Source organism: Pelodiscus sinensis, unplaced genomic scaffold (genome assembly GCF_049634645.1).
Source record: "Pelodiscus sinensis isolate JC-2024 unplaced genomic scaffold, ASM4963464v1 ctg37, whole genome shotgun sequence".
In the NCBI taxonomy this organism is placed as follows: domain Eukaryota; kingdom Metazoa; phylum Chordata; order Testudines; family Trionychidae; genus Pelodiscus; species Pelodiscus sinensis.
The window spans coordinates 3,216,364-3,239,683 of record NW_027465869.1 but is presented as its reverse complement, the minus strand read 5'-3'; the positions used below and the strand labels follow the sequence as shown (position 1 = coordinate 3,239,683).

At 56.8% G+C, this 23,320-nt stretch overlaps 1 long non-coding RNA gene across 2 annotated transcripts in view; it reads left to right on the top strand.

The window, feature by feature from the left end:
- LOC142824028 (uncharacterized) overlaps window positions 1-18,154 on the top strand; it is a 33,891-nt gene extending 15,737 nt beyond the window's left edge. For both annotated transcript variants that reach the window (XR_012899083.1, XR_012899084.1), the window contains exon 3: window positions 18,048-18,154. This is a non-coding gene — a long non-coding RNA (uncharacterized LOC142824028). The remainder of the gene's footprint in view (window positions 1-18,047) is intronic.
- Window positions 18,155-23,320: the final 5,166 nt, after the last annotated feature.

Sequence of the window (23,320 nt, the reverse complement as noted above, 5' to 3'; positions counted from 1 at the left end):
TCGAACTAAGTCCTTAGTTCGAATTAACTGTTGCATCTCATTCTATAGCCGCGCGGCAGTTACTTCGGGCTAGTGGAATTTCAAAATGGCGACCGGACGGGAACATGCAAATAAAGCCTGGGCTATTTAAATCCCGGGCTTCATTTACAACTCCGGTTGCCTGCTTTGCCTACCTAGCTCAAATTAACGAGCTAATGTAGACATACCCTTATTGACTAATTGAGTAGTCGATGGAAATTCCACCAACTACTGGATTAGCTGATTAAGCGCAATTTAACATCCCTCGGTTGAGCTACCACATATGTTTTAGAAAGACATCCAATCTTTATGGCTTGTGTGTAGTTCAACGCATTAAATTCCAAGCAGGTTGCTGAAGTTTCTTTTTTTCATCATGATTGGCAATTTGACCAGCCTTATACAGTAATGGATCTTTACCATTCCTCTGATTTCTTTTGTTCCCAATATATTTAAACATTTCCTAATTATCCTTTATGTTACTGGTTATAGATTTTTTTTCCCCCAATTTTAGCTTCTCCTATCAACTGTTTGCTTTTTCATAACTCGCATCCTCCCTTTTTTCCCATTTGCTTTATATTTTTTTCTTGTGGTGTTTATGACAAAAACTAAAACATAGGACATAAACTTTGAGTCCTATTTATAGTACTTTAGGTTGGTTTAATGGAAAAATGGGTTGATACAGAGTAAATTGGAGTTCAAAATAACCCTTTCTCGGGCAATTTTTCTCTCGAAAGCCTCACCTTTTTCAGCCTCCTTCCACTAACTTCTGATTTTAAATGTCTGGATTGTTAGACATGTGCTCAGGAAACCTTACCTGTCACTAAACATAGATTTTGTGTTTGTGTTAATTATAGATATGAATGGAGCTAGTTAATCCCTGTTGTAAGATTCCAGTGGAGCCAAAGAAAGTAAACAAGTAACTAATTTGGGTCAATCTTTCTACTTGACAGTCCCTAGGAATCTACCGTTTCAACATTTCCTGGGAACAGAAACACAAGTTAGAACAGTGATAGAAATGTAGCCGTGTTAGTCTGGTGTAGCTGAAACGAAATACAGGACTATGTAGCACTTTAAAGACTAACAAGATGGTTTATTAGATGATGAGCTTTCGTGGGCCAGACCCACTTCCTCAGATCAAATAGTGGATCTGAGGAAGTGGGTCTGGCCCACGAAAGCTCATCATCTAATAAATCATCTTGTTAGTCTTTAAAGTGCTACACAGTCCTGTATTTTGTTACAAGTTAAAACACTCATTAATTTTGGCTTCATTCAGCTTTCCCTTGGAACAAATTAAAAACATAGTTGATAAGTGGCAAAGTTGGTGCATGGGAGTGAAGGACACGTTAGCTCATTATGCCTACACAGGGGGATGTCACACTGGTCTGACCAGTTCCAAGGACAGTTGGGCTGCCATAGAAAGGGATGCAGAGCTGCTCTTCAGGAGCTCCATGGATTAGAGCTATACTGCTGTTGAAGGAATTGGGGCTCTCAAATAAAAGAAGTCCCTTGCCTTAGAATCATAGAATCCCAGGGCTGGAAGAGACCTCAGGAGTCATCGAGTGCAGCCCCCTGCCCAAAAGCAGGACCAATCCCAACTCAATCATCCCAACCAGGTCTGTGTCAAACCAGGACTTAAAAACCTCTAGGGATGGAGATTCCACCATCTCCCTAGTTAGCCCATTCCAGTGCTTCCCCATTCTCTTAGGGAAAGAGTTTTTCCTAATATCCAACCTACACCTCCCCCACTGCACCTTGAGACCATCACTCCTCGTTCTGCCATCGTCACCACTGTGAACAGCCTCTCTCCATCCTCTTTGGAACCTCCCTTCAGATAGTTAAAGGCTGCTATCAAATCCCCCGTCATTCTTCTGCAGACTAAACAAGCCCAACTCCCTCAGCCTCTCCTAAGTCATGTGCTCCAGCCTCCTAATAATTTTTGTTGCCCTCCACTGGACCCTCTCCAATGCGTCCACATCCTTCCTGTAGTGGGGGGCCCAGAACTGGACACAATACTCCAGACGTGGCCTCACCACATCCCAATAAAGGGGAATAATCACTTCCCTAGATCTGCTGGCAATGTTCCTCCTAATGCACCCTAATATGCCATTAGCCTTCTTGGCTACAAGGGCACACTGTTGACTCATATCCAGCTTCTCATCCACTGTAACCCCCAGGTCCTTTTCTGCAGAACTGCTACTTAGCCAGTCGGTCCCAGCCTATAACAATTCTTGGGATTCTTCCATTCAAGTGCAGGACTCTGCACTTGTCCTTGTTGAACCTCATCAGATTTCTTTTGGCCCAATCCTCCAATATGTCTTGGACACTCTGCACCATATACCCTACCGTCCAATGTATCTACCTTTCCCCCTAGCTTAGTGACATAGGCAAACTTGCTGAGGGTGCAATCCATCCCCTCATCCAGTCATTAATAAAGATGTTGAACAAAACCGACCGTAGAACCGGTCTTTGAGGTACTCTGCTTGAAACTGACCGCCAGTCCGACATCGAGCTGTTGATCACTACCCATTGAGCCCAACAGTCTAGCCCAATTTCTATCCATCTTACAGTCCATTAATCCAATCCATACTTCCTTAACTTGCTGGCAAGAATAAGTCCAGGTATATCACATCCACTGAATTCCCCATGTCCACAGAGCCAGTTACCTCGTCATAGAAAGCAATCAGGTTGGTCAAGCATGACTTGCCCTTGGTGAATCCATGCTGACTGCTCCTGATCCCTTTCCTTATTCTAAGTGCTTCAAAATGGATTCCTTGAGGATCCCCTCCATGATTTTTCCGGGGAGTGAGGTAAGGCTGACCGGTCAGTAGTTCTGTGGATTGTCCTAAGGAACATCTTGGTACCATTTACCTCCCACAAATAAAGTACATACCGACCTATGTTCAGGACCAGGTCAAAGTTGACAGCATAACAGATAGTAAGTTGACAGTATGAAGACTAGGAAGTAAGCCCCCTTCTGCAAGGTAAGGGACGGTAACCAGGTAACAGGGGGTAGCAACCTGATACATCAGGAATGTATAAAAGTTCACCTCAAATGGTGTTCACCAGCTGACTGTGTGGGGGCACTGGATGGTGCTCAGTGGGTGTTAGGACATTGCCACGGCTTCCATAAAGTGTAGCGGCGCAGCGCTGAGTCTGTTCGCTGGCAACTATTATTGCATGTTGTTACGCAAAAAATCTGCTTGGGCGATTTTGAATCTTATCTGGTTTGTGGTCTCTGGGGACTCTGGGCACGGAGACCACATCCAGCGATAGTGACTCGGCTCTGCAACTTTAGCGAAGAGCCAGGTGGCTTGTACCTCATGCAGTAGAGAAGGCTCCAGACTTACAAACCAGGTAACAGAACTTTTGCGTTCTCCTCCAGCAGCAGGCGCTCCGACACAGCTGGACTGAGTACAACACCTGCAAATAAGCCAGTTAGTTAATGCAAGCATAAAGAGAGGCAGCCTGGCCAGATGTAACCATTCATTAACTTCCAGGCCAGAGAGGGCCATTGTGATCTTCAGTCTAGCCTGGCATCCTATGAGGTGCACACAGGCCCTTCTCTTCCACTTGTTTAAACAGAGGCACCCTGGGGCACCTTAAAGACTAACACGTGTATTTGGGCATCCGCTTCCAGGGGTAAAAAACACTTGGACCTGCTTTTCCTCCGCAACAGCTGATGCCCAAATAAATCTTCAAGGTGCCACAGGACTCCTTGTTAGTAATGACTGTTGGGGTTGCCCCTCTAAGGCTATGTCTACAATGCAGGCTTTTTGCACAAGAACAGCTGTTCTTGCGCAAAAACTTGCAGAGTGTCTACACTGCGTGCGTGTTTTTGCACAAGTATTACAGTACAGCATCAGCAAACAGGGCTTCTTCTGGAAGAGTTATTCCTCTCCCCACGAGGAATAAGCCCTCTTGCACAAGAGCTCTTCCAGAAGGCGGCAGTGTAGACAGGCAACATGAATTTCTTGCGCAAAAAACCCCTACGGCTAAAATGGCCATCAGAGCTTTCTTGTGCAAGAGAGTGTCGACACTGCCATGGATGCTCTTGTGCAAAAGCACATCTCTTCTGCAAAAGCACATGGCAGTGTGGACGCGCTCGTATGGAAGACCTTTTGCACAAGAACTCTTCTGCAAAACAGTTCTTGTGCAAGAAGCCTGCAGTGTAGACAGAGCCCACGAGTTTCAGAGGGGTAGCTGAGTGAGTCTGTAACAGGAAAAACTTACAACACAACATATAGTCACCTTAAAGATTAACAAACCGTGTCAATGGGATCATGAGCTTTCCTGGGCATAGCCCACTTCTTCAGACGACTGGAGTGTTGTATGTCCAGAACCAAAATGAACAGGGGAGGAAAAAATGGGAGGGGCGAAAAAAGGAGGCAGGGGGTATGTAAATATCAAAGGGAAAACCCAGCTGGTATGTAACGGGCACCACTGATAAGAGTTGTTGGGAATTTCCCAGGAACTGATCGGGGTTTCTTAGGAACAAGTTTAAAAAGGGGTGAGAATCGGGGTGAACTGGGTGGATGCCTGGGTGAGGGTTGGGTCGAACAACGCAGGGAGGGAAAAGCAGGAGCGTGGGGCGTGAGGGCAGGTGAGCGCTGCGGTGAAAGCCACGTGCGCAGGCCGGGCCGGGCCCCTCTCTCCTCCAGCTGACTTGCAACTTCCACTGCCGGCCCACGTGGCCCTCGAAGGGCGGAGCTTCCCCTTTCCTGCGCCCGCCCCTGGGGCCCTCCAGCCAATGGGAAGCGAGGGCTAATGTTGCTGGTGTTTCAACATTCGGAGCCGGCTGGCACAGCTGCTGCCGCGGGCCCGGGAGCTGCGAGCAGGCAGGAGGCGGAGGTGAGGGGCGGGGGGCGGTGACTCCTGGCCCCCCAGCGCAAGGGGGTCCAGGTCCGGGTCCGTCCGGAGTTACCAGGCCGCGCACTCCCCTCGCTCTTGGAGGCGACGCTGGTGCCAGTGTCTGCTTCAATGCGACCCTACAATAACAAGCCCCAATCGGCCGAGTCGCTGCTTGTTTCACCTCGTGTCCCCCTGCGCTGCAGAAATCCTGCCTGTGCTGGGCCAGCCCCGAGACACGGGGTTGCCCCTCGATTGTAAGCAAGCTGCCCCCTTCTCCCCCATGCTCCCCATTCCCTGAATATCAGTCCTGCCCCCGCAGCCTGCACAAATCTTCATCATTTAGGACCAAATAGGAAGGGGAGGGGGCGAGGGATTATTTTCTTTATTCCCACCCCCCCTAACGGAAGGAGCTGTTCTCTGTGTCTGTGTTTACAAACCAAGGAACGTGTTTCTCCCTGGTTTGGGTTGGCGTTTTTTTTTTGCCTGTTTCTTGACAAGATTGATTGAAATGTTGGTCTGACTAGAGTAGTCCCCAAGTTTAGCGCCCTGCCCTGAAGCAGGACGAAGTCAACCAAGACCTACGGGTTTGTCTAACCCTGTCTAATTCTTTCTTCCCACCCATGCTTCCCCAGAAGGGATCAGACAGGCTGTACACAGCGGGTGTTTAAGTCTCAGCTTGACAAAGCCCTGGCCGGGTTGATTTAGTTGGGATTGGTCCTGCCTAGAGCAGGGGGCTGGATTTGATGACCTTCTGAGGTCTCTTCCAGCTCTATGATTCTATGATTCCCTCCCCTTTCCTTCACCATCATTAATATCCTTTTGCAGTGAGTTCCAGAGGTTGATTATACACTTCAAAATACGTCCGTTTTAACTAGAGCTGGAAGGAAGTTTTCTGAGGGGATGTTTTTCCATTGGAAAATGCTGATTTTAGTGACCTTTTGTTTGGAAGGGGAAAACTCCACCATTTCAGAACATTAAAATGTAGTTTTCCATTCCTGAAATGACTCTTTGTTTGGTCTCTTTAAAGTTTATCTTCCGTAATCCACCGTACTACATTTAAAAAAAGTCAAAATCTAAACAAAACGTGAATTTATTTGCAGAACTGTGTGTGATCAGGAAAAAAAGTCAAAATCCTGGAATTTCTAGTCCCAATTCAACCCTACTTTTAGCCACCTTGGTGCCAGGGATGTAAAATCTCATTTAATTAGCTAACCAGTTAAACAATACGTTGAACCAGCTAACCGATTAAATGGGACACGTAGGACGTGTTAAAGATGGGCTTGGAGCAGCCCCCACACCTACCCCCTTGGCACACTGCTGTGACTGCTGAGCAACCCTACCCGTGGCGTGCCAGAGTGCCCTCTGCCTATGGCTGGTGGAGGGCTGCTCCAGCCCCCTCTGGTTAACCATAACCGGCTTACTGGTTAACCATTCACTTCCGAACTTGGTGTCCCCACTGCTAACATTAGGACAGTGGTCCCCAACACGGTGCCCGCATTTGTATGCGCCCGCCAAGTGCTCAGGGCTGGCCTGGCCCCGGGCACGTGGCGCATGTGCGGTGCCGGAGCTGGCCCCGGGCGCATGGTGCACGGTGAGCGCCGGCCCCGGGGGCGCCGCAGATTGGCTGCCCGCGCTATGGCCACGTGGCGCATGGGGGGAGCGCAGGCTCCGGCCGTGCGGCACTTGCAGGGTGCGCCAGCCCTGGGCGCACAGCGCTTGGAGAGCGCCGGCCCCGGGCGCGCGGTGCTTGGTGGGGGGAGAGTGCCAGCGCTAGTGCCGGCCCCGGGCGCGTGGCGCTTGCAGGGTGCGCCGGCCCCGGGCACGCGGTGTTTGGGGGGAGAGCGCCGGTCCCGGGCGCGCGGCGCTTGGTGGGAGGCCCGGCCCTGGGCATGCGGTACTTGTGGGGGGGGGGGGGGCGGCCCTGGGAATGTGTCTATGGGGGGGCCCCGCCCCCGGGTGCGCAATGGGGGGCTCCGCTCCAGGGCGCCCTGCGGGCAAACAGCCACACCCCTTGGCGCCCGGCAACCTCAAATGGTTGGGGACCACTGCATTAGGAGAAGCCATTGGCTGCCTCCCCTGCCCCGCCCCATTCCTTCTTTGACATTCCCCTGCTCCCATGGGGGTCACGCTGCCCCCCTTTGAGAGCTGATGCTGAAAAGTGCTGGGAAAGCTCGGGGCGATTATCTGCCTGACCCCGGTGAATAGGAGCTGCCAAAGGCCCTGAAGTGTGACAGACCCTGGAGCTGTGACCGGCCCTTTCACCCAGCAGGATGTGCCGAATGCCCCAGAGGACCAAGGGATGGTGGGCGTGGCACTTCAAGCACACCTTGATTTTCTTCTGTCAGGGCTGGGGCATCGGACCGTCCAGGCTGGGTTCCTGTGATTTCCCGCGCGTGCTGGGCGGATGGTTTCCTGTCCAGTGCAGATTGCTGCTGGTGCGGGACCTCTGCATATAAATGCTGGGTAAGTCCTGGTGGGTTTTTAATGGGCAGTGTCATGTGGTTTGGTAACTCAGGGTGCCCCTGTATAAAACTATGGTATGCCCACATCTTGAATACTGTGTACAGCTGTGGTCTCCTCACCTCAAAAAAGATATTTTGGCCTTGGAAAGGGTTCAGAAAAGGGCAACTAACATGATTAGGGGTTTGGAACGAGTCCCATATGAGGAGAGGTTAAAGCGATGGGACTTTTCAGTTTAGAAAAGAGGAGACTGAGGGGGGATATGATAGAGGTCTATAAAAACATGAGTGGTGTGGAGAGGGTGAATAAAGAAAAGTGATTTATTAGTTCCCATAATAGAAGAACTAGAGGACACCAAATGAAGTTAACGGGTAGCAGGTTTAAAACTAATAAAAGAAAGTTCTTCTTCACACAGGGTGTAGTCAACCTGTGGAACTCCTTGCCAGAGGAGACTGTGAAGGCTAGGACTATAACAGGATTTAAAGAGAAGCTAGATAATTTCACGGAGGTTAGGTCCATAAAAGGCCATTAGCCAGGAGATAGAAATAGTGTCCCTGGCCTCTGTTTGTGGAAGGCTGGAGAAGGATGGCAGGAGACAAATCTCTTGATCATTGTCTTTGGTCAACCCTCTTTGGGGCACCTGGTGCTGGCCACTGTCAGCAGACAGGCTACCCAGTACTGCCGTTCTTATGTTAGGGTTCTTGGTTGGGGCACAGGGCAGAGCCCATCGGTTCAGAGCTGCTAAGAGCAGAGTTATTTGCACTTACGTCCCAGCCAGACTCCCTCGTATCCCCTAACGCAGGGCTGGGGGGATCCTTTTTTGGGTCGGGGGCCACAGAGAAATCCGTCGGGCCTTGTAGGAGTTGGGCGGCAGGAGTGGAGCTTAGTGCCTACGGGGCCAAGGGAAACAGAGAGGGCACCATGTCCACAGGGCCGGGGTGATATTTTCCCTAGGGCCTCCGGGGGGGTGGGGGGGGGAGTGTGTCTATGGTCTAGGAGCCAGGGCCCACCAAAGATGAATCCGACCCAGGCTCTGGTACATCTCTGCAGCGCTGCCGGCCGGTTCCCCCACCTCTTGGTCCTCAACCCAACTAGACCCGCTTCCCGACGGCTGGTTGCCCCCCGGCCAGCCCCGCTCCCTCCAGCCCCCTCCCAGCCAGCCCTGCTTCCCGGCGGCCGGTTCCCCCCCACCCCCTCTCTTCCAGCCAGTCCCTCCTCCCCCCCCCCCCCCGGCCCCTGCTGTTCGGTATTTTTTTTAAACCATCTGGTAACCCTAGCAGGTGGGGGTGAAAAGTGCATGGAAATGCCCGCACAGGCACGTCTGGGAATGAGATGCTGCTCTAACATCTCCGCCTCTGTTCACTTCCAGCCCCTGCCTCGTGGCGCTGGCCCCCCCGTGGCCTGGGAGGGCTCCCCAGGCGCACCATGGCCCGGCATAGCAAGCTGCAGAAGCACGTCCTGAGCCTGTACAGGCAGTTCCTGCGCACCGGCCGGGAGAAGCCGGGATTCCTGCCTCGCATCCAGGCTGAGTTCCGGAAGAACGCCAGCATCCCCCGGGCCGACGTGATGCACATCGAGTATCTGCTCCGCCGTGGCCAGAGGCAGCTGGCGCAGCTCCGAGACGCGAACACCAAACAGATGGGCACCTTTGTCCAAGCCAAACCGGAGGAGCAGTGAACCCTGCTGGTTGGCGCAAGCGTCTGTCTTGTACTGGGACGGTTGGGGGTGAATTCACAGATCAGCCTTCCTGGTTCTCACATCCCTGTGCACCCCTCATGTCCAAACACAGGTGCCTGGCTTGGCATTTGCTGAGCTAAGGTGTCTTTATTGGCAGCCAAGCTTTTAAACAGTTCAGGTGTGGATGGGTGATCTGGAGGAGATGCTCTTGTTTCCAGGACCTGGTACACAATTCATTCTACCCCTGCTGGCTCCTCTCTTCGGGTATGTCTACACTACAGCGCTAGTTCGAACTAAGCTAATTCGAACTAACGCGTCTAGAACTAAAAACTAGTTTTGCTAATTCGAACTAGCAAGTCCACATTGAGTGGACTCTGAACAGGGCTTAAGGATGGCCGGAAGCAGTGCCAGCAGGGCATCAGAGGAGGACTTAGAGCGTGGAGATGCAGTCTCAGGCTAGCCGAGGGCTGCGCTTAAAGGGTCCCGACCCCCACCCCGGACAGACAGTTCTAAGGGGTGCCCCGCTTGAAAACCAGTCCTGGCTTGGAGTGCCGGGAGTACCCACACTGGGCACATGACACCACTCGGCCATCAGCCCGGCTGCACTTGCCGCAGGCTGCCATCTGGGGAGAGGGGGTAATCGGGGGGCTGCAGGAGAGCTTCCACCCCCAGAAGCCTGCAGAGCCAGCCCAGTCCTCCCCATCGGGGGCTCGTACCCCATTCCTCCCTCACCTCCTTCCACTTACCCTTCCCTAGCCCCCCTTCTTCTTGATGTACAAAATAAAGATAACGTTTCTTCCAACATTGACTCTGTCTTTATTGAACAAAACTGGGGGAGACTGGGAAAAGGAGGTGGGAGAGGGGAAGATTAAGGCTGGGAGAGGGGAGGGCAACTAACATGATAAGGGGTTGGGAACAGGTCCCAGATGAAGAGAGGCTACAGAGACTGGGACTGTTCAGCTTAGAAAAGAGGAGACGGAGGGGGGACAGGATAGAGGTCTCTAAAAGCAGGGGTTGGGTGGAGAGGGTGCATTCAGAAAAGTTCTTCCTGAGTTCCCATAAAGAAGGACTAGAGGACACCAAAGGAAAGGACTGGGTAGCAGGCTTGAAACTAGTAAGAGAAAGTTGTTCTTCTTGACAAAGCAAATAGTTAACCGGTGGAACTCCTTGCTGCAGGAGGCTGTGAAGGCTACAACTAGAACAGAGTTGAAAGGGAAGGGAGATCAAGTCATGGAGGTTGGGTCCATGGAGTAGTCTTAGCCAGGGGGTAGGAGTGGTGTCCCTGCCCAAAGTTTGTGCAAGGCTGGAGAGGGATGGCACGAGACAAATGGCTTGGTCACTGTCTTTGGTCCATCCCCTCCAGGGTCCCTAGGGTTGGCCGCTGTCGGCAGACAGGCTACTGGGCTAGATGGACCTTTGGTCTGACCCAGGACGGCCATTGTAAGCTCAGGGCTCAGGGTCGGGGGTCTCAGTGGACCCCCTTGATTTTCATGCAAACCTGCTCCTGGGTGGCCAGGCTGGCAGCTCTCCTGCCCTAGATGGCCACTTTCCTGTGCCTAGTGCGGAGATCGTGGACGAGGTCCACGATGTCCGCACTAGCCCAGGAATGTACCCGCCTCTTGCGGTCCCGGGCAAGCTTCCGGGAGCCGCCAGCCTGGTCCCGGGAAGAGGGGGTGGGCTGAGGGACATCGGGTGGGTGGCTCTGTGCCGTGCCAGGTGCAGGGTCTGCTGGCTGGGTGCTGGCAGGCTTGCACCTGGCACGGGCACCGTAGCCAGCCCGTGCCCCTTTAAGGGGTCCGGGGCCGGGAGGGGGGCATAGAGTTTCCCTGGTGTTGGCCAGAGTGGCCACCAGGGAAACCTGGGGAGGGCTAGCCTCCCACTCGTTCGAATTAAGGGGCTACACAGCCCTTAATTCGAACTAGTAAGTTCGAACTAGGCTTAAGCCTCGTAAAATGAGGTTTTCCTAGTTCGAACTAAGCGCTCCGCTAGTTCGATTCAAATTCGAACTAGCGGAGCGCTAGTGTAGCGGCTATGAATGTTAGTTCGAACTAACGTCCGTTAGTTCGAACTAACATTGTAGTGTAGACATACCCTTCCATCCTTAGCCAAAGAGGAACAAGCCAGTTAGCCCAGGGAAATAAAAGAAAGGGAGAGCGGTGACGGAAAACCCTGTGTCTGTCATTTTTTCAAATGATCTATCTTGCCTAAAAGCCTGTCAGGGATTGGGCTCTGTTGCAGGAGGTGCTGGCGAAACACTCCGTGGATTTGGGTGCTACAATTCCTGAGTGTCGTCCGCCTTCCTGCCCCCTCCCCCCACCGAAGCGCTTTGGAAGGCTCACAAAGGACAGAGACCTGCCTTTTGAAAATCCGACTCCCCACCGGTGTCTCAAGACAGGCGGCTCTCTCTCGCCAAAAACGGAGGCAGCAGCGTGGGATGACAGGCAGCCAGGTCGCAAGGGGAGGTGCTTTTTAGACCAGTTCCCTCCTGGCACTCCGTACTGCTGCCTCTGTTTCAGAGGCAGCAGCACAAGCTGGCAGCAGCCCTTGCCTGGGGGCTGGGTCTGAGCTTCTGGACCTGGTGCAAACTGGAACTGAGCGAGGCTGCCTGCCTGCCTGGCTCCTAACACACTGTAAATGCAGAGCCGCGGAGGGGGTAGGTCCCGCACCCAGCACGAGCCAGGACTGAGACAGCTGGCCCCTGGGGACTATCGAAAAGTCAAGTAACCGATAAGAAATCATGAGGTTAATTGACTACTCAGTGAATATCTAACGTCCCTAATCCCTTTTCATAGTTCCCCTCTGGACTCTCTCTCCTAAAGCATGGCCCTGAGATCTGGACACAGTGCTCCAGCTGAGGCCTCCTCCGTGCCAAATAGCTAGGAGAATGACCTCCCATGTCTGCCGTACGTCTCCTACCACGCCCCAGGGCTATGCCCTCTTACTGAAGGGCTTTGTGTCTGAGATCGCTTCTCTCCTAGGCTACGTCTACACAACGAGTTTTTTTGGCAACAAATATGCTAACGAGGGACTCTATGACACGCAATGTCATTTGCATATTTTCTGCCGATCCGTTTTTGTGCTCGGGGTTTGTGTGCAAAACCAAGCCGTGTGGATGTTTACTTTTTGTGCAAAAAACCCCCTTTTCCCACAAGATCCCTATTTCTGCAAAAAGGCCGACCGATCTTGTGCAAAAAGGGGCTTTTGCCTAAAAAGAAAACATCCACATGGCTTGTTTTTGTGTGTTCTTGCGAAAAAACTTGTGGCGCGTCTACACTCTACGTGTGTTCTTGCAGAAGTAAATTTGCAGTAAAGCATCAGAGAACAGGGCTTCTTGCACAGGAGTTATTCCTCTCCCGACGATGACTAAGCCCCCTTTGTGCAAGAGCTGTTGTGCAAGAAGGCAGCGTGGACGGGCACCAGGGGCTTCTTGAGCAAGACACTTTTATGGCTAAAATGACCATCAGAGCTTTCTTGCACAAGAGAGCGTTCACACTGCCATGGACGCTCTTGTGCAAAAGCCTATGGCAGGGTGGAGGCACTCTTGCACGAGACCTTTTGCGCAAGAACTCCGGCGTGAAACAGCTCTCGTGCAAGAAGCCTGCAGTGTAGGGCAGGGAGCAGCCTATGAGGGAGGGGGAGGGACCCCTAGTAATGGCTCAAACTTCCCAGGGGGGTGGCCAGAGGCAGGACATTTGCCTGGCAGGGTGGGGGGGGGGGCGGTGACCTCACAGGGGCTTTGGGCAGCCCTCAGCATATAAGGCAAAGGGCAGGTGGGGAGGTGGTGACCTCACAGAGGGACCCACATCTCAGGTTGATAAAAGCGGGGGGCGGGCCCAGGGGACTTTGGAGACCCCCGGTTGCTTTAGCTCTGGTGCGTCTCCTCCTCACGGTTCCTTCGCGTTCTGTGAGTTCCACATCCCGACACCTTTGTGACGAAGGTAAGAGCCCCCAGGGGTTGGATCCCGCCCGGGGCCGGCTGGGTTCCAGGCAGGCCCAGCCCTCGGTCAAGGGCCAGAAGGTGATTCCTCACCTGGGCTGCGTCCTTAGCGCCACTGGGGCTTTCTCCTGGTTGGTTTCCCTTTTCCTCCATCCCCCCACATTTCTGCTCTGTTCTTGCCTCCTCTGTGACCTTCCCTTGCTGCCTCCCCCAGCTTGGGACCCAACAGACTAGCTGAAGGACGGGGGGTGGTTTGCAGGAGCCGTGGGGTGGGGGATGCAGCCCCCATTGTGGGGACTGGGGAGGTGGGGCTGGAACAAGTCTATGCCGGTGTCTTTGGGGAGAACGCTCCACCCCCCACACCTTAGATTCTCCCCTGATTGGCCAAGAAGGGGCTGTTGATGGGCAGGAGACTCGTGGAATGAGGAGTAACGGTAGTTTGAACTAGGAAGCCTAGTTCGAACTACCTAGTTCGTGCCCCGTGTAGCCGCGCTGCACGGGGTTCGAACGAGCGGGGTTTTAAAAATGGCGGCTCCCCGCTTATGCAAATGAAGCCCGGGAAATTCAAATCCCGGGCTTCATTTGCAAGTGCGGTATGCCTACATTACCCTCCTAGTTCGAACTAGCGGGGTAGTGTAGACATACCCTCAGGTCCTTGCAGTGCCTGTGCAAGACCGAACCGATAAGCAAGGGGCCATTTGGGGGCTGGGGGCAGTCGCTCTGGGGAGCTGGAACCCCTGGATTTCGCTCTGCAGGCTGCGCCCCAAGCTCCCCTTTGCTCCCCTCATTTCCAGCATGGCCAAACGTTTTCGGCTGTGGTTCAAGAAAGCCCTGAAGATGGCCCCAGGGCCGGTGGGGAGCAGCTTCTCCGTCCCCGCGGGCGGGGAAGCTGGATCCCACCAGCTCGGGGCGACTCGCCCACCGGCCAGGCCCCCCCGGACCTGGCTCCAGAGGCGGCTGGGCAGGCGGGACCCAGCCCAGCGGGGGAGCCGGGTAGGGTGGCTCCGGGGCCTCCTCTGTGGAGAGAAACACCTGCCCCGGGAGCCCAGCCCCCATTACCACCAGGGGGCATCGCCCTGCCCGGCCCCCGGGGACCTGCCAGTCTCCGGGAGCCCCCAGCCCGTCGCTCCCCGCACCAGCCCCTGCAGCTGTGGGTCCAGGTCCGTCAGCAGCAGCGCCTGGGCCTCCAGCTGCAGCCGGGCCACCTCCTGCAGCCGCTCAGACCCAGGTGAGGGGCCGTGAACACGCTGGGCCCAGGGGCTCACCCAGTACCCGGGGGGGGGGGCGGGGAGGGGCAGCCCCAGTGTCTGCCCCGCAGCCAGGGCAATGGATGGGGGGGGGGCTGCTTGGCTCTCTTGTTCCTGGTGGGGGCTCTGCTGAGGGCGTTGGCAGATGTGAGGGTGGAAGGGGGATGGGTCCCTGCGAGGGGCGTGTGGGGCCCAACCTGCCCTGGGTCCCTGACATGGGGGCGCGTGACCCCTGCTGGCCGCTGGAGTCACCCTGGTCCCTTCCCTCCCGCACAGAGCCCCCCTGAGCCTCGGCGGAGCTCTGCCAGGAGCGGATGGACTCCCGGGTGGAGGAAGGGGCCATCTACGACATCGAAGAGCAGCTCCACACCCGGGACACGGTAGGAACCTTCTCCACACGGGGGGGACCCGAGATTGTCCGGCCCCTTCCCAGCACGTCCCCCCCCCTCCGGGAGGGGCTTGTCCCTGGGGATCCCCCTGGGGCCCCTTCTCCTGCATGACCTGGACCCCCCAAGCTGGGGGCTCTTGTCATGCACCAGCTGGGCCCCCACAAGCCTGAGGCAGCAGTTGGGGGGGGAGTGTGGGTGCTTGGACAACTGGCAGCTCCCACCTCCACTCCTGGGAGACCTGAGCCCTGCAGCTGTCCGTGGGGGGCAGGCAGGCCCCAGGCTCACAGACTCTCTCTGGGGTGCAGAGCCCAGCCGCCCTGCAGCGGTTCCTCTTGGCCATCCCCCTCGCCTGCCTCGCCGCCCTCCAAAGGGGCGAGGACACCCTGGCGCTGCGCTGCTGCAAGGACACCATGATGGCCAGGATCGTTGTAAGCGAGTCGTGGCGGCCGGGAGGAGGGAAGGGGATACGTGGGGTGGACAGGGGTCTGCCTGGGCCATGGCGGCGGGTGGGGGTGCTGGAAACGGGATGGGTTGAGCCAGGAGGGCTGGAGGTGGACATGGGGAGGGTGGGTGGGTATGCTGGAGGAGGGAGGGACACAGAAATGGGGCAGGTCTGGGGTGCCGGACAGGAAGGGGGATTCGGGACAGGGAGGGGTCTCCCCGGGCCATGGGGGGCTGGAAGGGAGCCGAGCGGGCTGCTGGGGATGCGCCTGGGGAGCAGGGATGAGGAGGTTCAGAGGCTGGTCACCAGGGCAGGGAGGGGCAGGAGACGGCCTGGGGACAAGGATTGAGCTGGTCCCGGTTTGGGAGGGGGGTGCTGGGAGGGGCCCTGTGTCGGGCAGGGGGGCTACAGGGCAGCGGGAGGCAGTGGGGTTGGATCCTGCTGGGTGGGGGCGCTGGCCGTGTGAGCGTCTCTTGGGGGCCCAGCCTCACACGCCCCTTTGTCTCCTTGGGTCTCACAGGAGATCATGGAGGACTCGCCCCCCCCGCTGGTCTTGGCCGACTGCCTCAACGCCGCCTGCAGCCTCAGGTACCGACCCCCCCCCAGAGCAGATCCCCTGGCCAGGGAGTGGGAAAGTCTCTGTCTCCTGCTGCTGAATTAACAGTCTCTGCCCCTCTCTCCTGCCAGCACCTTGCAGCCTCCCCTGCGGGCCCAGCTCCTGAGCCCCCTGCTGACGGCGGCCGTGGGACAGACAGTGTCTGGGGACTGGCAGCAGGAGCCCATCCACACTCAGGTACGTCCCTCCGGGCCCTGCTCCCGGGCTGGGCTGGAGCTCCAGAGAGGAGGGGGGGGGGCAGAGGGAGGGAAGAAGCTGCAGGTTTGGATCCTTCCCTCCAGGGTTCCCGTTGCTCTCCCGGGGGGCCCGTCCCTTCCATGCCCAGCCTGGGCTCCTCCCTGCTCTGCGAGGCGGCTCAGACCCTGCTCAAGGCTGCACCCCGGAGCCAGCGGGTGGCCTGGATTCCCCAACCCCAACCCCCCTCTGACCCAGGGCTCCCCCTTGTCTTGCAGCAGTTCATCCGGGCCCTTCCCTACGACCTCCAGGCCCTACTGGCGAGCCTCCTCGCCGAGTCCCCAGACACCGCCCGGCTGCAGCTCATAATGGAGGTGAGCCCCGTGGGGGGGACGGGGCCATTGTCCCTGCTTCCTCGGGGGGGGGCCGAGAGAGGAGCAGTGTCAGTGGCTGGGGGGGGCACAGTCCGAGAGGAGCCCCAGGCTCTGCCCAGAACCGGCACCTCCCTACGGGTCCTGACCTGCCTCTTTCCCCCCCAGCACCTGAGCCCGTGGCTGGAGTCCCGCCTGCCCCAGGAGCGAGCCAGGGCCCTTGGCAGCACCACGGCCCTGCTGGGAGTCGCCACCACCCTCCCGGGGTTTGACGTAAGTGACCTCGGAGCCGGGGGGTCTGGGGCTGCAGGGCGCGGGGCTGGGAGCGTCCCCGGGAGGCAGAGGCAGGGCCGGGAATGGGCCGCGTTCTCCTTTCCCCGGGGAGGGGCGACCCTGGGCCCTTCAGGGGGGCTCTTGAGGGACTGGGCCTGGGGACTGGGGAGTGGCCGTCAGTGGATCCCCTTGTTCCACCCCCGGAGTGACCCTTCAGTCGGGGCCATTGCTCAGGGTTGTCTCCTCGCAAGGCCGGCCCCGCCCCGCCCCGGGAGGTGTCTCTGTCCGTCCCCCGAGCTCAGACCCGCCTCGGCAGCCGTTTGCATGGGACGTGCAGCCCCAGGATGCTGAGGGACCCCCCCTCTTCTCTCCCCTCAGAACTCCGCCGACTGGCCGAGGATGGGTCACCACGTGGCCCAGCTGGGCCTTTTTATTTCGGACCCATCCGAAGACGTCAGCCGGCTGGCCCGGGAGGGGGTGCACAGCCTGTATCAACTCCTCCTGCACCACAGGGGTAAGGAACCCAGCCGGGACCTGGGCCCCAGGGACACCCTGAGGGTGCCGGCGGCGGGGGGAGGGGACCCAGCCCTTTTCCCCCAGACTGGCCCAAGGGGGGATGCGTCCCTCTGTGTTCCCCTTCTGCCCCCTGTGCCCCTCCATTTGCCCAGGGATGCCTGCAGGGACCCGTGGGAGGGGAAGGGCTCAGACCTGCCAGCAGAATGACCCTGTTGTGTCTCTTGCAGGCCTCAACATCCACCAGGCAGAGGACCTGTGGTGCAGACACTACTACAAAGAAAGATGGGTCCTGGCTCACAGCAACAGCGTGAGGGTGGGAGAGGTAAGGACGCGCTGCCAGGGCAGGGCAGGGCTCGGGGGTGGGGCTGGCTGGGGCCCTCGTGGGGGTAGGAGGGTCTTGGGGGCAGGAGGAAGCTGTGACCTGGGGCAGGGGTTGGGGTGCCGGGTGAGGAGAGCGTCTGGGTGCAGGGTCTGGAAGGGAGTTTGGGGGAGGAGGAAGCTGTTTTAGCCCCAGGAGTTGGGGCCGGGCTCTGGGCCGTCAGCTGAAACCTCCTGTGCTCTTGATTCCAGGTCTTTGGGCAGCTCTTCACAGCAGAGCAGGAGAATTGCTTTTTGGACAAGGCTCTGCTCGCTGCCCGCTCCCCCCTGCGGCGCCCCAGCCAGGCCGGGCTGGTCCTGGCCCACGCCCTGCATGGGCAGGCCTATCAGCTCCTGGAATACATGGTGAGCAGCCGGAGCAGATCAGGAGAGTGGGGCAGGGCCAGGGTCTCCTTCCCATCCCCTCAGGGAGTCCCCCGCCCCTTTCCTCAGGCTGCCCCCACCCCACGTCCCTGCTGGCAGAATCCCTCCTGCCCCTGCGAGCGTCCCTGGGGGTGGGGGAGGCTCTGAACACAGAAACTGTCCTAGGAGGCGGGAGGGGGCCGAGGTGTCAGGAGCTCTGGGGGGGGGGGGGCAGGAGCTCACCCTGCGGGCCTGACGGGGGGTGACCAGAGAGCAGGGGGGAGGAGGGTGGAAATGCTGGGGGGCCAGTTCCCCTGAGTCCCCAGGGATGAATGTGACGGATTCTGCTTCCCTTGCAGCAGGAAGACACCCAGTGAGAGCAGCAAGAGCTGAGGAGCCAGCAGCTGCGTCCCCCTCCCCCCAACCCTCCCAATTGTATTGAATTGTATTTACATTCTCATTAAACAATGTTTCAAAAAACATTTGGATCAGGCTTGGTCAATAATTTGTAATGGGGGGGCCATTTTGGCAACTGATCAAGGGCCACATTTCTACCGAGGGCTTTGGGGTCTGGGACGGGGTGGTTGGGTGCAGAACGGAGCTTAGGGGTGGAGCCTGGGTGCAGGGGGGGGGTATGATCTGGGGCGGTGGATAGGGGTGCAGGGCCCAAGAGGGGGTATGGGCGCAGGAGAGGACTCTGGCCTGGGGGAGGGGTGTCGGGGGGGTGCAGGGTCAGGGAGGGAGCTGTGACCTGGGTGAAGGGGGAGCAGAAGGTTTGGGGGAGGGGGTGCGGGTGCCAGAGAGGAGTCTGGCCTGGGGGAGGGGTGTCGGGGGGTGCAGGGTCAGGGAGGGAGCTGTGATCTGAGGGAATGGGGGACGCAGGTTCAGGTGGTCGCCTGGGACAGGCAGTCGGGGAGGGGACGTGGGCGCCAGGGGCAGGCTCTGGCTGCGGAGGTGCCTACCTAGGCAGCTGCGTATGGGGGAGCCCGACTGTCACCTGAGGAGATGGGGGAGCTCAATTTTCAACTGCGGGGAATGGAGGAAATACTGTGGAGTGGAGGGAGCGAGATGGGGGGGGCTGAATTGTTCCCGGAGGGGAGATCTCCCTGGCTTGGGGGGGGGCGTTTCCAGCAAAGCCCTCACATAAGAGGGGGACAGACGGGGGGAGGGAAAGGACGGGGATGGGCAGGGCAGGGCAGGTGGAAATGGGGAGGGGCAGGAGAAGGGAAGGGGGAAGAGATGGAGGAGAGCAGGGGATAGGAGTGGGGGCGGGGATGAGGAGCAGGACAGAGGCAGGGCAGTGGTGGTGATGGCTGGCGGCTTTGCCAGAATAGCTGTGCCGGGGGGGGGGGGGCTTTTGCCACACACCCAAGCCAAGCCAGCTGTGGCGGCAAAGCCTTGTGATGTAACCTAAGCCCTTGTCAAGGTCGGGATCAACCTGCTCTGACAATTTCTCGGACCGGCGGGTTGAGAAACAAGGATCGTGCAGGGAGATGGGGATGACTAGGAAGCGAATCCAGGTGTGGGGGGAATATCCTGGGTTGGAGGGTCAGTCGATACCCCCGCCTGCCACTGTCTGCCGGGGCTCTGCCCGCAAGATGGAACCAACAGCTGAGTTTGCTTTTCTGCCCCGTCGTGGGCACAAAAGGCCCAGAGCAGCCTCCTGCTATCTTGGAGGAAAGGGGCCAAAGTTCAGGAAGCAGGTGCCAGGCTGGGCTGGAATCCGCGAGCTCCGCTTTTGCTTTGCCCTTCCTGGAAGCTGGGCTGCAGGTGAGTGGTGGTTTCATCTCTGCTCTTGGGGTGTTTCTTGTGGGTTCCGAGTGTGGATCTGAGAGGGGCTGCGCAGGGGCAGTGTCATGAACGAGCTGTAAGCGTTACAGCCCCTTCTGCGCAGGCTGGCTCCAGCCTCCCGTCTGTCTCCAAGCCCTGGGGGAGAGGCGGGAGGCCAGCAGCATGGCCTAGTGGAGGGGGCAGGGGGTTGGGTGTAAGAACTCCCGGGTTCTAATCTAATGCCACCTAGTGACTAAGGCACAGAGTTGTGTGTTAGACCCTTGCTCCTCAATTCTGCGCTCACTCTCGCGCTGGTGACCTTGGAGAGGCCTTTCAGGTCTCCCTTTCCCTGTCCATCAAAGGCAGGCAAGTGCGATGTAATGCCCTGGAGCAAGTGCTTTGGGACGTGTCGCACAAGTGTGCCTGGCTCACAAGCGTGTCAGCACAGGTGTGTAAAAGCGTGACGAAGGCTTTGAGATCGATGCCGAAGGCTTGTGAGGCTGTGGCTGGCCAAGTGACAGGGAAATGAAAGGTCAGAGTTTGGACAGTTAGATTTTATGGTAATACACTGAGACGAAGCACTTTGGACGTATATACGATAATGTCTTTCCAAGTGCGTTAGTTCAAGCCGTGTCCTAGGAGCCAAGAGGTGAGACAAACATGCTTGGTCCTGTCTCGGTGCAGGGGTGGACTAGATCAGTGCTTCTCGACCAGTGGTACGAGTCCCCTTAAAGGTACTCAAGAGATGTCTGGGGGACACGTCAACACAACTGAAATTTGGAGAAAACTGAATTTTAGTTTTCAGTTTGACAGAGCTTTATTCTTTTTGTACCTTTTACACCCAAAAATGCCATCGCCCGCCCGGCTACGATGCAGTTGTTTAAACAAATGTGTTGCAACGGTAGAAAAAAATTGTGTGTGTCTGAAAACTGTAGGTACTGGGGGTACTTACACATTTTTTTTTAAAGGGGGTACATTATAAAAAAAGTTTGCGAAACACTGGACCTATCATGGTCCCTTCCACTCAGACTTTTCTATGATTCTGTGACAGGGGTGGGCGATAATTTTCAGAAGGGGCCCACTTAATGGATTTTGGTATGGGGTCATAGGCCGGCTCCACCCACAGAAGGGGCGGAGCTTGAGGCAGAAGGGGCGGTGTTGTGGACTAGCCCACCCTCAGAATTCTCCGTGGCTGAGGCTTTCAATTAAAAGCACAGAAAAGAGCTCACAGCTTTGCCACTACTGGCAGCTGTCCAGCGTGGCTACAGCTTTTTAAAGGGCTCGTGGCTCCTGCCCCTGCTGTAACCATGAGCCGTGAATCATTTAAAATTGGATCCTGCTGCCTAAGTCCCCACTTAGAATTCGGTGGCATGGGCAGCAGGATCTAAACAGAAAGCGGCCAGATCACAGTGTTAGGTGGGTTGCATCTTACCCAGCCCTGTTCTCTGAGCTGGTTTGGAAACCTCCATGTCCTCCTTATGGTCTGACAGCTGCAGATTTACTGCCTGTCTCTCCTCTCGTGGCCCAGCCTAGCCGCAGCTAATGGACTAACTCAGGTTAGCATCACCTGCCCTGTCTTGGTGACTCTTCACAGCTGAACGGCCTATAAGGCATCGTGCTGGTCTTCTGATCTCTTGGTGACTCCTCTGCCTTCTGTTTATTTCTTTCTCCCTAGCTGGCCGATCGAGTCAAACCCTGTCAGTGCGTGAAGGCCCCAGGAATTACGAGTGCGATGGTCTCCCATGCCCAAGGTAATCGGCTGGCTAGTAATGGATGGGCTGCTTGGTTATCAGGTTAGGCTGCACAAGCCAGGTCTATGGGACCCCATGGCCAGCTGGCACCTGGTTCACAGGGAGGCAGCTGTACTAATCTGAAAATGGCTGGAGGACACCACCATCATTAGGCTCCAGAGTTACAGCACTTGCTCTTCTTGGAGCTACTTGTCCGAGGCAGGCAGCACAGCTTAGCAGCTCATTGGGACGTCTTCTTTTTAGTTGTGAGATCTGGGCCCTTTAGAATGGCTGTAGCTATTTAGCAAAGGCGCACAGCTATAGGAATGGGGGTTTCCAGCTTTATTCACCTAGGTGGCTGATTCCAGGAAGCAAGGGTGTGTGTGTGGGGGGGGGAAGTCCTGTACAGAGGGTTCCCTGGCCCCTCTGCTTCCATGGCTGTGCAACTGCCACCAGGTGGATGAGAACCTGGGACTTTTGGAGCTTAGGGCAGGAGCTGCTACAGCTTGAGTTATAAGTCAGTTGCCTCTCAGCATAGGCTGAAGAGCTCCCTTGTAATAATTGCTTGCTGGAAGTGGTCTCAATGCCACTCCATAGGATAGTGACCCACATCAGGTGGGTGGGTTACAGCTGCAGGCCTGCTCCCAGCATGCGGATCTGCTCTCTGGGCGGCGTCTATAACTCTGTGGCTGCAGCCCTGCTCCCAGCATGCGGATCTGCTTTCTGGGTGGCGTCTACAACTCTGTGGCTGCAGCCCTGCTCCCAGGACTGGATCTGCTCTCTGCCCATTGGCGTGCGCAGCACATTTCATTAGGGTGTGCACCCAAAGAATGTTTTTAAATGTACTCTTTGACCCCCATTAGCCTCGCCTCTGGAGGTAACACTTTCAGGGCAATATGGACACATGACCAGAAATAAAAGGTGTCATGTGACCTCCCCCCCCCAAGGACTTTTCCCACCATCCACTTACCAATAGGGATTAGTTTGGCCCTCACCAAACCCCCCTCATGCAACGATCCTGCATGATCTAACACCTCCCTCTACACACCTGTCCTGCCTCTCTCCTCTGGTGCTGGTCCCTCCCCTGCAGGTGTCTGCCCTTCTGCTTCACCCCCCGGACTCCCTGGCACCTGCACCTTCCCTTACCCTTGCACCCTCTTGGTGCCTCCCCCTTCCCTCACTGCCCCTACCCACTTTGCCCACTCCCTCACCACCCTCTGCCCCCGTTCCCCTCATGCCCCTGTGCCTTTACACGTGCCTTGCTCCATCTCCGCCTTCCTCATGCCCACCCCTTCTTTCAAGCCTTCTCCCAGCACCTCCCCTTCTCCCCTCTAGCCCCCAAAGCCCTTCCCCTCTCCTCTCCTAGCATCATCCTGTCCCCCCCCCCCCCCACTGACACCTCCCCTCCTGTCCTTTTCCTCATTGTCTCCACTTGGCCCCCGGGCATTTGTCTCTCTCCTACACCCTGTCCCTTAGTGCCTTCCCCTTTCATCTCCTGACCTGCCACAAACCCCCACCCCGCAGACTCAGGTTCCCAAAGTTCTGGCAGTCCCCATCACTTGGTGCCTGCGCCGGGTCTGACTCGTAGGGTTGCGAGGTAGACCCTCCCCCCAAAAAACGGACACACTTGATCCTGGGCAGGGGGGAGGGAGGAAGAGGGACTGGCTGGGGGGGGGGGGGCAGGAACTGGCTGGAAGGAAGAGGGGATGGGAAGCAGCTCTGGGGGGGAAGGGCCAGATCCTGACCCTGGCCCCCCCTTCTCCCTCCCCGAGGCCAGTCATGGTGCCCCTGACCCCCCCTTCCTCCCTGAGGCCAGTCGCACTGCCCCCGATCCTGACCCCGGCCTCCCCTTCTCCCTCCCCGAGGCCAGCCCTGCTCCCCAGCTCAGTGCGGGCCCCTGCTCTCTCCTTAGCTCAGTCCCACTCTGCCGACCCTGGCTCCCTCCTGGCTCCCTGCTCTGCCAGTCAGGCTGAACTGGGACTTTAGCCTCTCCCCGTTGTTCCTGGGGACTGTCAGTCTCAGGATCTTGATCTCTCATTTCCCCTGCCTTTCACTGAGTTTCAGTAAGGAGCTAGCGGCAATAATGCCTCTACTTTTTCCCCCACTCCTGTGCGGAATACATTTTGTTATGT